Source organism: Scyliorhinus canicula, chromosome 1, assembly GCF_902713615.1.
Source record: "Scyliorhinus canicula chromosome 1, sScyCan1.1, whole genome shotgun sequence".
In the NCBI taxonomy this organism is placed as follows: Eukaryota; Metazoa; Chordata; class Chondrichthyes; order Carcharhiniformes; family Scyliorhinidae; genus Scyliorhinus; species Scyliorhinus canicula.
Genome location: NC_052146.1, coordinates 202,607,256 through 202,621,332, shown reverse-complemented (window position 1 = coordinate 202,621,332; position 14,077 = coordinate 202,607,256).

Genomic DNA, 14,077 nt, shown 5'->3' with positions numbered 1-14,077 from the left:
TGCATTCTCATCATGTGCCAGGCTTAGCCTGAACCAGTTCAAGGAGGTCCACAGGGCTCATATGACTGTGGCCTGGATGAACAGGGTTTTTGAGGAGGTGGAGGACAGGTGTGGGTGGTATGGGGGAAGTCCTGCGAATCATGTGCACATGCTCTGGGCGTGTCCGAGGCTGAGGGGATTTTAGCAGGGATTTTCAGATGTCATGTCCGAGGTCCTTGAAGGGAGGGTGACTCCGAGTCCAGAGATGGCAATATTTGGAGTGTCGGAAGATCGGGGAGCCCCGGGGGGGGGGGGGGGGGGGGGGGGGGGTAGGCCGAAGCTTTGGCCTTTGCCTCCCTGGTGGCCCAGAGACAGATTTTGCTGGGATGGAGGGACTCGGAGCCTCCAAAGTCGAGGGTGTGGGTCAGTGACATGGCAGGGTTTCTTCGGCTAGAGAAGATTAAGTTAGCCTTAAGGGGTCCATTACAGGGGTTCATTCAGAGATGGCAGCCGTTCATCGACTTCTTCAAGGAACATTGACCATCAGCGGTTCGGGGGGGAGGCATTGAAGTGAAGAATACGGGAAGGGAATCTGATGTACAGGTAGTTAGGATTTAGGGCTGGGGGAAGTTGGGCATGTTATTGTGGGTTTTTTGCCTGTGATGGATCTCTGTTGTTTAAAATGTGGAAATGTTAAAATTATAAATGCTTCAAGAAATATTTTCTAAAAAAAGAGAGTCAGCCACATTGCTGTAGGTCTGAAGTCACATGCAGGCTAGGCCAGGTAAAGAAGGCAGATTTATCTTCCTGAAGGACACTAGTGAACTGGATGGGATTTTACAGCAATGAATCTCGGTAATGGGGACGAGAAAACTAGCTTTCAATTCTAGATTTATTAATGAATTGAATTTAAATTTCACCAGCAAAATCTGTCGCCAGGATTTGAACCCATCTCCCCAAAGTATTATCCTGCATTACTAGTCCAATGACATTGCCATTATGCCTGCAATCCTCCACCACTTTGCTCATCCTTCACGACCAGTATTGCACCATCAATAGATTGACCAATTTACTCTTCATGGTATTGTTTTGGTTAACCTCATACCACAAAACAAATGTAATTAATCAGAACTCGTGCCACCTTAGAAGAGGATATGTACAACACTGTACAGATCTTACTAAACGGTAATTTGCCTGATATTTCAGTTAATCAGACAAAAGGAAAGTTTACATGAATCTTTAATAGAAATGAATGAATAGCCTGAATCCACAATAAGCATAGTGAGAGATGAAGTACGGAGGGACTGCCATTCTTGAGGATTGATCTGGGCCAGATGGATTGTATCCCAGGCTGTTGAAGAAAGCAAGAGAGGAAATAGTGGTCGGTCTGAGGATCATTTTCCAATCCACACTAGATACAGGCAAGGTCTCAGAGGTTTGGAGGTCTGTGAACGTTGTATCATTATTTAAAGAGTGTGTGAGTGATAGGCCAGAAATCTATAGGCCAGTCAATCTGACCTCATTGGTGGGCAAATGAATGGAAACAATTCTGAGAGACAGGATAAACAGTCTCTTAGATTGGCACGGATTGATCAGGGATAGTCAGCATGGCTTTGTTAGGGGAAGACTACTAAGTTCATTTTTTGAAGTAACAAGGAGGATTTATGAGAATACTGTAGTGGAAATGGTCTACATGGAGTTCAGAGAGGCATTTGGCAAGGTCACACATGGCAAACTGGGCAGAAAAGTGAGAGCTCATGGGATACAGGGGAAGGTGGAAGGTTGGATCTAAAATTGGCTCAGTGACAGGAAACAAAGGATAATGGTTGATGGATATTTCTGCGAATGGGAAACCGTTTTCAATGGTGTTCCACAGCACTCAATGTTGGGATCCTTGCTGTTTGTTATAGATATTAATGATTTAGATGTAAATGTGGGTGGCATGATTGGGAAATTTGCAGATGACACAAAAATTGGCCATGTAGTTTATAGTGAAAAGGATAGCTGTCAACCCCAGGATGATATCAATGGTTTGGTTGAGTGGGCAGAGAGGTGGCAAATGGAATTCAATGCGGAAAGGTATGAAGTAATGCATTTGGGGAGGGAAAACAAAGCAAGGGAATACTCAATAAATGGGAAGCTATTCGGAGAGGTTGAGGAAGTGAGACCTTGGAGTGCATGTCCACAAATCCATGAAGGTGGCAGGACAGGTGGACAAGGTGGTCAAAAAGCATTTGGAATGCTTTCCTTTATTGGGTGGGGCATTGAATACAAAAGCAGGAATGTAAAACAGGAACTGCATAAAATGCTGGTTAGGCCACAGCTGGAGTTTTGTGTACAATTTTGGTTATCACGTTACAGGAAAGAATTAATTGCTCTGGAGAGAGTGCAGAGGAAATTTACAAGAATGTTGCCAGAGCTTGAAAATTGCACGTTGAGGGGAGATTGGTCAGGCTAGGGTTGTTTTCCTTAGAATGGGGAAGTTAAGGGGATGTCATAATTGAGGTGTACAAAACTATGAGGTCCCTAGACAGGAAAAACTTGTTTCCCCCAGCCTAGGGGCCAATTACCAGGGGGCACAGCGTTAAGATGATTGGTAGCAGGATTAGAAGGGAACATGAGGGAAATTTTTGCACCCAAAAGGTGGTGGAGGTCTGGAATTCACTGCCCAAGTTGGTGGTTGAAGCTGAAATGGTCAACTCATTGAAAAGATACCTGGATCTGGTACTGAAACCTGCAAGGCTACGGACTAGGAGCTGGAAAATGGGATTAAAAATAAGTAGCTAGATTATTTTTTCTGCCTTTTAGCCAGCGCAGACATGCTGGGCCAAATGGCCTCTTTCTGCACAATAACTTTTCTATAGTCCAACTGGAAGGTCATATTTTGTAGAAAGCCGTAACATTTTAAGGGAAAACGCAAAATCTGAAATAAGAACAAATAAAGCTGGAAACAGTCGGTAGGTCAGCCTCTGAGGAGGGAGAAACAGAGTGAAAGGCCGGGTTTGGTGACTGGGGTAAACTTTCCGAGCATAAAGGAGTTCAGGTTGGGAAATCTGGAAATCTGAGGGTGGAATTCTCTGTTTCTCACACCTTGGACAGGATTTTCCCATATTTTTCCAAAGTGCTGGTCACGGTCTCAAAGACGGGAAAACTCATCTTATATTCAGCCTCTTTAACAGAATTCTTTTTTTCCACGTGATTCAAACCACACTCATGGCGGCTTGCCTCAGATTCGCTCGCCCCAGGAAAACGTAATCTCTGTAATCAGTGGGGCGCTCCTTTTTCACGCCTCCCCAGCATTTGACCCAAGCCCAGTCAGGGGGGATGGATGACAGGAAGACTGCACCACATTTTGCAGAGGGAGCCCTCACAAAACTCCTGGATGGTGTTGAGCAGAGGCGTGACATACAGTTTCCGGGATTAGACAGGCGTCCAGCCAGCAAGGTCACTACCCCCACCTTGGAGGCTGTGATTGCGATAGTGAGTGCCAGCACACTCCACCTGAGAATGGGGCAACAATGCCACAAGAAGATGAATGACCTTCTTTGAGCAACCAGGGTAAGTCTGCTTCCTAATGTATTTCGCTGCTCCCATTAATACACCTATCACACCTCCATGGTGATTTCCCACCCACTGAACCAGCTCATAGGTTCCCAACACTTGTCATGGTACCCTAGCCCCAACTCCGCCAGCAAGGAGCAGAACTGCACCCGTGCAGAGGGCGAGATGGGGGCACCAGATAAAAGTGAGAAGCTCAACAGATGCAGCCACAGTGAAAGCCTCACATGAGTTAACTTTCTCCCATCAGTCTGCCCCTGTGATGGACAATGCCATCTCATTTCCCTTGCAGGTCAATCAGGTGACCAGCTTGGGCCATCTTCGCGCCTTCTGGAAACTACAGACCTGAGCAGTTCCAAGGGAGACATCTCGGAGACAAGCATCGAAGAGACGTCACAGTTGTCACCCGCACCCTCCATCAGCACAGATACTCACATCTCAGTGGGATTAACTGGTAGGCCGGCTTCTGGGTCACTCACTGGTGAACACCTCACAGCTGATGACCCATAGGGGATGGAGACAGAGACGTCCCAGGAATCCGGCGGCATGGCAGAGCCCAGCACTCTGCATAGCCCCAGACCGATGACATGCCACTGGACCCGATTGTCCCATAGCTGCTGGATCTACAAATGCAGAATTGCGAGCATCAGAAAGGGATGACAGCGCCCTTCCTCAAATTGCAAGGCCAACTAGAGGAGTCCCATCGCTTTCTGTCCGAGGATGTGGTGCCATCAGTCCTAGGCAACAAGGCCAACACTGCAAGGGTGGTGTCCACAGTCGAGATCTTGGCGTTGGGCGTGCACTACATGGCGGGGGGGTGTCCGCTCCATGGCTCAGCTCATGGCCTCCATGGCTGAAGGCCTCAGCTCCATGGTGTCTTTAAAAAGTACCTGGATGTGTACTTGGCACGCCATAACATGCACAGCTATGGGCCAAGTGGGATTAGGTGGGCAGGTCAGGGCCTTTCATGCGTCGGTGCAGACTCGATGGGCCAAAAAGCCTCTTCTGCACTCTAGTATTATGTGGTTCTGTGCAGGGCTTCAACTGCATGGTGCAGGCACTAGTTGAATCCACAAGTGTCAGCGCCAGAGGATGGCAGAACTTCTAGATCTCACTCCAGCTGCCCCTCTATCAAATGGAGGAGTCCAGGGAACCCTAGGCACCCAAAGGGAAGAGGATTGTCAGAGCACAGCCCAGGGCCTTCCACCCAGGAGACCCTGGGGGTGTCCAGCCCATCTGACACCTCCCTCCCTGTGAGCAAAACACCTGCAGCCCTGACACTGATGAGTGTATTTCTCCCTTGAACGGGGTGACTGATGAGCGATTTCACCATAATACCTTGCGTTCGACAGACACATTTGTGTCACCTATTAGGGAAGCATGGGTCTTAGCCTTGGTATCGAATGCTTGGGGGCTATGCTTTGACTAAACCAAATAAACTAAATTGAATAAACAGGGACAAGTTAAAAGGGGCAGCCCCTTAAAGGCATACTGCCTTGAACAAGAACAAATCGCAAATGAAACGTAAAATATCAAATTAAAATGTGCTATGTGATTAAGTACTCCATTAACTACCCCAGTCATTGTGGGGGCAATCGGGCACACAAGGTCTCGATGGTGCCCGTGAACACCGTATGTTCCCTCTGCAGGAACACCCGGATGTGAATGTAGCCGCGGTAGAAGGTCAGGCAGTCGAGTCAGACGACCCCCTCAGTCGCCCACTGTCTGGACCGGTTTATGGCATGTTTTGCCGGGCCCAGGAGCAGGTTTACAAGGAGATTCTCTCCCCTCCCTACCCCTCTCCTAACCGGATCCTCGTAGATCAGGAGCGTTGTGCTGAAGTGAAAACAAATAAGTGCAATAAAAGGTTTTTCAAAAAACTGAAAAGGAGATGCAGTGCAAAGCATCTTATATACACATGGTCCACGGACTCCACAAGGCCACAGAAAAGGCAGGCATCTTGGAGGTTTGTGAACCAATGCAATCAATGTTTGTATGGGATTACTGTTTGTAACACTCTCCACCCCCATGTCCCCGAGATTAAAGAGGAGGTCACCTCCTTGGAGGGACGTCCAGCGGGGACCTCCGTTGTCAGACGGCAACAAAGCACGTCAAGGCGTGTCTGCTCGAGGGCAAGGAAGTGCAGGGTGTGCAGTAGCAGCCCATACAGGAAACCCCTCTGTGCAGTGTGAAAGGGCACGGAGGGTATTTCCACGAGGCAGTTAAGGCTATGGGGCTCTGGCTCCCGAGGTGTGTTCGGAGCTTGGGGACAATGTGAAATTCTGCTCGAGCAGCGGTACACTCAGATGAGAGTCCACTGCACACCTGCGTCGCCTCGAGACTACGAATGCCCTCCGGTCCGAACACAACCAGTTTGAAGTCACAGATGGCATTAGCCATGAGCTGGACATACACCACCATGCGACATGCAAATTCTTGGGTTGTCGGGGGGCAGTACGTTGGCGCCGTGGTTAGCACTGCTGCCTCGTGGCGCCGAGGTCCCAGGTTTATCTCAGCTCTGGGTCACTGTCTGTGTGGAGTTTGCACATTCTCCACGTGTTTGCGTGAGTTTCGCCCCCACAACCCAAAGATTTGCAGGGTAGGTGGATTGGCCACACTAAAATTGCCTCTTAATTGGAAAAATGAATTGGGTCCTCTAAATTTATTTATTTTTTTAATTCATGGGGTGTCATCCAGCCCACACCTTTGCCATCCAGCATGTCCCCGATCCTGATTGTGGTGATATGCCTGTGCAATGTTCTGTATATAGTTCGCAATGCAACCTCCAACCAGCTGGTGGCGACAGAGATCGATCACGTGACTCAACACACCCAACAGTTGGTGGTAAGATGTACAAGATAGTTGCACTTAGAGTAGCTGCAGGAGAATTCACTGAATTCATTGCATAGCCATCGTTTGTATTATAATTCGTTCGTTATTTTTTCCACGTGTTTATTAATAAATAATTTTTATAGTTAAATAACTATATGTTCTGTGTATATCATTATAACGGTTGATAGGTATAGGTATTTGGGGACTCAGGTAGCAAGGGAATGGACGGGGCTCCATAAGTGGAACTTAACGAAGCTGGTGGAGAAAACCAGGGAGGTTTTTAAGAGGTGGGGTACACTGCAGTTGACGTTGGCGGAGAGGGTCCAAGTGATGAAAATGAATATTCTGTTGTGGTTCTTGTTTATTTTTCATGCTCTCCCGATCTTTATACCAAAGGCCTTTATTCAGAAAATGGACACGATCATTCCTGACTTTGTATGGGCTGGGAAGGTGCTGAGGGTCAGGAGGACCCTGCTACGGAGGCAGAGGGAGCAGGAGGGGTTGGCGTTGCTGAACCTACTTCATTATTATTGGACGGCGAATGTGGATAAGGTGTGGCGATGGTGGGAAGGAGAAGGAATAGAATGGGTAAGGATGGAGGAGGAATTTTGTAAGGGGTCTAGTTTGAGGGCTATGGTGATGACAGCGTTGTCAATGGCTCCCAGTAGGTATTCAGAGAGCCTGGTGGTGAAGTCCAAAGTGAAGATATGGAATCAGTTGACATGGCATTTTAGGGTGGGAGAGATGTCGGTGCTAACGCCACTGTGCGAGAATCATGGGTTTGAGCTGGGGGGAATGGATAGTGTATACAGGAGGTCGAGGGAAGTGGGGCTGGCCAAGGTGAGGGATCTGTATTTGGAGGAAGGGGTTGCTAGCTTGGAGGAGCTAAGGGAGAGGGTAGAGCTGCCGAGGGGAAGTGAGTTCAGGTATCTTCATGTTAGGGACTTTATGCGAAAGGTCAGGAGGGGGTTCCATAGGTTGGCGGGATACACACTGCTGGAGTGACTGCTGCTTCCGAATGTGGAACGGGAGGGAAGAATTGGGGATATATACAAGTGGCTGGGGGGGCAGGGAGGCGAGCCGGTGGTGAAGATCAAGGAGAAATGGGAAGCAAAGTTGGGAGGGGAGATCTATTGTGGTGTGTAAAGTGAGGCACTGTGCAGGGTAAACGGGACCTCCTCCTGTGTAAGGATGAGCCTGAAACAGTTTAAGGTGGTGCACAAGGTGCATATGACTTGGGTGAGAATGAGTGGGTTCTTGCAGGGGGTAGCAGATGGATGTGAGAGGTGTGGGCGGGGGCCAGCAAATCACATACACTTGTTTTGAGGTTGGGAAAAATTGGGAAGATTCTGGGTGGGGGTGTTCATGGTCTTAGCCAGGATAGTGGAGGAGGAGGTGGACCCGGATCCTTTGGTGGCGATATTTGGGGTTTCAGAGTAGCCGGAGCTCATGGAGATGAGGAAACCGATGTTGTGGCCTTCGCCTCTGACTGCACGGGCCGAATTCTACTAGAGTGGTGGTCAACATCGTCACTAGGGATAGCAGCATGGTTGGGTGATCTGTACGACTTTCTGTGGGTGGAGAAGATAAAATATGAGTTATGGGGCTCCGAAGATGGGTTTGAGTAAAGGTGGGTGATGTTTGTGACCGTGTTTGAGAAGCTGTTCGTCGCAGGTGGGGAGGGACAGGGTGGGAGGGTGAAAAAGGGGGAAAAGGTTGTAAAGACTGTATAGTTGATTGCTGGGAAGTATGTTCCCCGGAGTGTTTATGTGTTGTAACCTGTTTTGTTGCATGTTTGTAATAAAATACATTTTAAAAAATCATTACAACGCTTACATCGCAGAACACAACATAGTACCAGGAGGGCAGAACACGTAAAGATAACAACGGTGAAGACACAGCAAAATAGGCTGAAGAACGAAAAGAGAAGGTTCTTCCGCCGTCCTGGTGAATTACGGCCATCTGTGCCTCATCACAACAAACGACTGTGAAGTTAGAGATGGAAGGTTTGAAGGCACCCCACCAGCTCCATGTCTTGGGTAACAGAGATGAAAATTGGTGTATTTTCAAGCAACAATTTAGACTCTATGTTACAGCCCTTGGTCTTCAGGCACAGCCTGATGAGGGGTGTATTGCATTGCTGCTCACGGTAGCAGGTCCTCCAGCAATAGGAATATACTATCCCTTCGCCTTTGATAGCGAAGAGGAAAGCAAGAGCATCAATGGAGTAATAAAGTACTTTGATCGGCATTGCTCTGCGAAGAAAAATGAAACGTGTGAACGTCATATATTTCGTACACATACCCAAAAAGAAGAGCTTCAATCAGAAGCTGTCTGACATAAACAGGCTCTGAGTCAAACCAAAAGTTGGCAATCAAACAAAACTACTGACAACATAGGACATACAGTGCAGAAGGAGGCCATTCAGCCCATCGAGTCTGCACTGACCCACTTAAGCCCTCACTTCCACCCTATCCCCGTAACCCAATAACCCCACCTAACCTTTTTGGTCACTAAGGGCAATTTATCATGGCCAATCCACCTAATCTGCACGTCTTTGGACTATGGGAGGAAACCGGAGCACCCGGAGAAAACCCACTCAGACACGTGGAGAACGTGCAGACTCCGCACAGACAGTGACCCAACGGGGAATCGACAAACTATAATGGGAATGAGATTGAGAAGTTGGGAGCATGTAAACTTAAAGCATGGGTACACAACAGAAGACACATTGGATCATTTTCCATTGTGGTCACGAAACGCAAGTCCATCATAGGACCGGATGCGTGTGAGGCCCTGAACCTCATTGAGCGGCTGTACATTCCAGACAGCGCGGCGACGGAGGATCATTGCGACTGGCACCAAGATATAATGGCGCAGTTATCCGATGAGGTGCAAGCGACAGTTAAAGTGGAGGTTAAAGTCCAACAGGTTTGTTTTAAACACGAGCTTTCGGAGCACTGCTCCTTCCTCAGATGAATGGAGAGGTATGTTCCAGAAACATTTATATAGACAAAGTCAGCGATGCCAGACAATGCTTGGAATGCGAGCATTTGCGGGTAATCAAATCATTACAGATCCATTACAGACTTCTTACTGTGCTCACCCCAGTCCAACGCCGGCATCTCCACATCTAGATTTTGCAGACTGCTCCTGAAGTTGCAGACTTGGTTGTGACCATACAATCATCCAAAGGTATGCCGACACTGGACGTTTCACCAGGTGATGGGCATACAACTCAGTGTGTGGTCACAACCATGGATCAACCAAAATTCATTGGTCCAGCTAAGGCTCCAAAAGCAGCTACGGTGAGGAAGAGCCAGTGTCAGCCTACGCAGCAAATGATCCACAACCAACTAGTCTCATGGCACAGTCCAGCGGCATGACGGGTGCCACCAAAGCAAAAATGAAAAAGAAGAGTGGTCAAAAGATACCTCCCATGAAAAGGAAGAAGAAGTTAAGGAAAGTGGAGGATACCGTGGGTCGCACCTGCGGTATTGAAGAGGAAGGCATCGGCAAAGTGGCCAATAGGCCAGAAAGCATACAACGATGTAGCAAGAAGCATCACTGCAAGAAGACACCAGCAAAAAGAACGGTCTTCCGGATCATCACGTCAAAAGGCCAAACAAGCTACAAAAGTACAAAGTACAAGGACACAAAGGATCTGGCGGAAAACTGGAGGAAACCCATGCAGATATGGGGAGAACATGCAAAGGCAACACAGTTACCCAAGGCCGGAAATTAACCTGGGTCCCTGGCACTGTGCCACCATCCTGCCCAGTTTCCCTCCCCTCGGTCTTCCCTCTGCCTTCTATTGTCTGTCTTCTTCATCAACCTCCTTGCCCCTCTGCCTACCATCATGGGCCCTTGCCCTCTGCCCCCCCCCCCACTTCACAGCCCTCCTTCCACGTTGCCACCTTTGTCTTCGTCAGACGACCCTGACTGCACACAGCGCTCCCCCAAACATCGGCCTCACCTCACGCTCTACTTCTAGTCAAATTTCAGACCTTTGTTAATCCCGCACCATAGTGCTGTCCAGATAGATACTGGTGTGTGGCACCAGGGAGAAAGGAGACCCCCTGTACTCCCCAACCCCAGGCACTGTACTAATCCGACTCGGTGACATAGGAGAGTCCTTTGGTCCAGCAGCAAGGTGCTGTCCATGAAGATCAGTTCAGCATAGAGATGGAGGCAAGAACCAGTCAGCCTCGGCAGAGTGGTGTACACTGCATCAGGAGCAGCACAACATTATGGCAGAACGACTTTGGTACACTCACCTTGATGTCTAAGTCTCTTGAGAACTGCAGACAGCCGTGTGCATGGCACTCTTTATTAATCTGGGTTTTGGCCGATGTAATTTCATACTGGCGTGATGCATGATTCAAAAGCCTGACGGGACACTGGCATTACTGAGCATTTATGAGATGCAAATGGCATTCACACCACCAGGAAGGCGAAGTTTCCATTAACCAGCCATTGGGAGAATTGTAATGTGATTTTATGCCAGCGGGTTTCTGAATTTTTGGTCCGTGCTAGATTCTCCGCACCCGCCTGCCACCAAACCCACTGTGGGTGAGATCTAACAATTCCACCTTGAGTATCCATGAACATGTGTGCATTTTTGTGAACGTACTAAAATGTTGTGTGCTAATTTTTGAAACTTGAATTTCACACAGGGCGCATTCAAACGGCCATGCTGCTCCTGAAATGCAGTGCGCCACAGCGCAACATGGCCGACAGATGCCGAGAACCCCGCTCCAGAGATCTATCCAGCTCGCATTGCCTCGCAAGATCTAACGTGATCTCGCGAGATGTTGCGATGTAAATCCTACCCATTGTGGGCAGGATAACTTTTTGGTAAATCTGCATATTAGAGCGAGACAACTGGTCAGTGTTGGTCTCCACAAATAGGGACCAGACAAAATGGCACTTGTGGGGGTCTCCCAGGGGATTGGAGGTTTCTGGGTGCATGCCCTTTGGGCAGTGTGGTACCCTGGCACTGCTGGTGCCACCTGGGTGCCAGCCTAGCATTCTGGCAATGCTGCTGACAGTGCCACTTGAGCACCTTGACAGTGACAGGCTGGCATTGCCAAGGTGCCCAGGTGACATTTTTCATGTGGTGGTGATTGGGCTGGAGTGCCCTGCATGTGTGGGGGGTCCAGGGACTCACTCATTGTCAGTAGGAGCTTGGGGGAGGTTAGGGGTTGCGTTTGGGCCTCAGGAGAGCAGAGCTCCTCAGTGCAGAAAATGGGGCAATGTGTGGCCTTGGCTACGTGTTTCCTGCTAAGGTCCCCTGATAGCGGCTAAACACGCTTTCTATGGGACTTTGTTCCCATTTAGCTAAATCACGCCCAATATCTTACTAATGGCATGAATATAAGCTTTAAGCTTTATTTATAAGAACAAATAATGGCAAACTATTTAATACACCACAAATGATCATAAGTGGTGGTCTTGTGGCTCAGTAGGTAGCACCTTGCCTCGAAGCCATAATTATATAGCCTCCAAAATTATAGATCATTTTCCTTTTATACTGGCACTTCCTGGTTATCAAAATGCTAATGTTCTAATCCCACCAAAACATTCCGAGTGAAAAATGTCTATGTTATAAAGGGAATTGTACAGATACATTAATGTCAAGCAGCTCAGTTCCCCTGTGACTCAGTCAGTGTCTGATCTCATTTGATCAGTTGTCTCCAGGACACTGAAAAATGAAAATAGACACAAAATACTGATTAAAAACCTAAATTTGTTCTGTATTCATGTTTTGCTGTATGGAATCTAATTTAAAATAATTCAATGATACAAGACAGCATCTCGGCTGATTAGAAAAATAAAATGCTAATGCACAGGAGTACACAATGGAGTTGCAACAGTGCTAATCAAATATTAGTCTGCTTCTAGAACAGGAACTGGGATAGGTAAGATGAGTCAGGAATATTCCTGCTTGTGTGTGCAACTGTTCATTTTCTCTTTAAAGTGTCATAATATTACCCATAGAATGCGATGAGGGCTCAAAACAGTGCAACTATTTCTGAACATCAAGATGGTGCTCATTTCATTCCGTGCACATTATGAGGAAGCAATTAATCCAGCCATCGATTGACAACACAATGGCTATAGTGCAGCAAGCTCCTGTGGCTCAATTCAAAACAAGCCAAATCAGATTCATCAATGAACTTTTGCCAAAGGTATATATATTTCAAATAACAACATGAGATACGTGAAATGAATTATTTACTAAATGCAGCATACTTTCAGTTCCGATGCCAATGTTGCGACTGTCACAGTAACGTAAACCATCAATTATTTACTTGAAAGTTTAAATTCCATTGGGATGTTCCCAAAAATCCATCCACTTTATCTGTGGTGAGTTATCATCACTTGTAGTCTCGCTTTGAATGGCTAAAAGTCACACCAGCGAGTTTTAATGGCCCCTTTTAAAATTCATTCAAACTGGTAACCCTTCTTCCATCTGGTTGAAACAATGATCAAGAAAAAGATGCCAAAATTCAGTTAAAATGTTTGCAGCCAAACTATTTTTTCACCTGTTCACAACTAATAAATGACTAACTATTTGCTTGCTATGAGAGTTTGCTATCCCTTAGCCATCATGTGGCAATGCATCATTTGCCTGCCTGTGATGTTCCTGTGTTGAAAATTACATGCAGGCTCTTCAGGTGTTTCATGTTTCCACCTCTAACAATAAAGAGCCAAAAGCTCCCAAGATTGAAGTGGAATCAATAAGAGTGATAATGTTAAAGCTGGGAAAAATAAATTGTACCAGTGGTCATGTGTGGCTGAGTGATTCTGGCTGCAGTGATTTCATGGCCGGAATTTTAATCCAGGCTGTATCCGATTGGGTGGAGGGTGGGTCAGTGGTACCAATTTTATTGGCAGCGGTCAACTAAAAGGCAGCCTCAAAAGGTGGATCCGAAACCTTTTGGTCTACCAAGGTCAGGCATGCATGCCCCGGTGACTGGCGAGCTGAACCATCCAGCAATAGCATCAGAATTGCGGGTTGGCCATTGCTACTGGAGCCCGCGTGTGGATCATAGAGCCTCTAGGAAATATGACCCCCCCCCCCCTTCCCCATCCCAGGAAGCTGCTGGGAGGCCATCTTGATACAACTAGCAGTCTCCCCACACAGCGGGAGGTGGGGGAGGGGTGCACATACCATCCCTGGCAAAATTAGAATTGTGGTAAATGGTTGTAAATCAGACAATTATTTGGCCACCTGCCTCTAGTCAGTGAGTGGCCTGGCCCGCTATCGTTCCCCACCGCTGGAAATACCTCCTGCTGGAAAAAACACTTCAGGCCTCCCTCTCAAAGCCATTCTACCGTCTTGCAGGATTTTCTGAAAACATCAGGTTTGCCATTTTAACTCCTGGTTCTTTCAGGTAGTTTATCGAGACAGCATGTTGGAGCTCCATATGTCTATACTCAGAAAGGTAAGACATGGATTCGTAGCTATTATTCGCTTGTGTTGAGTTTTAACTCATTGACTGTTCTATTAAGAAGAGGAGAGGCTCGAGATAAACCCACAAGGAAGGAGGAAGAATTAAGTGATTCATCAACTATGTTATTTTTGTACATGTCGGATGGTTAGTTATAATGTAGAGTCGTTTGCCTAAGCCAACATGGAGACAGCAAGATATAATTAGCATCAAAAATATTTCCATTTAAAGTTTAATGTAGCTCTTGAAGC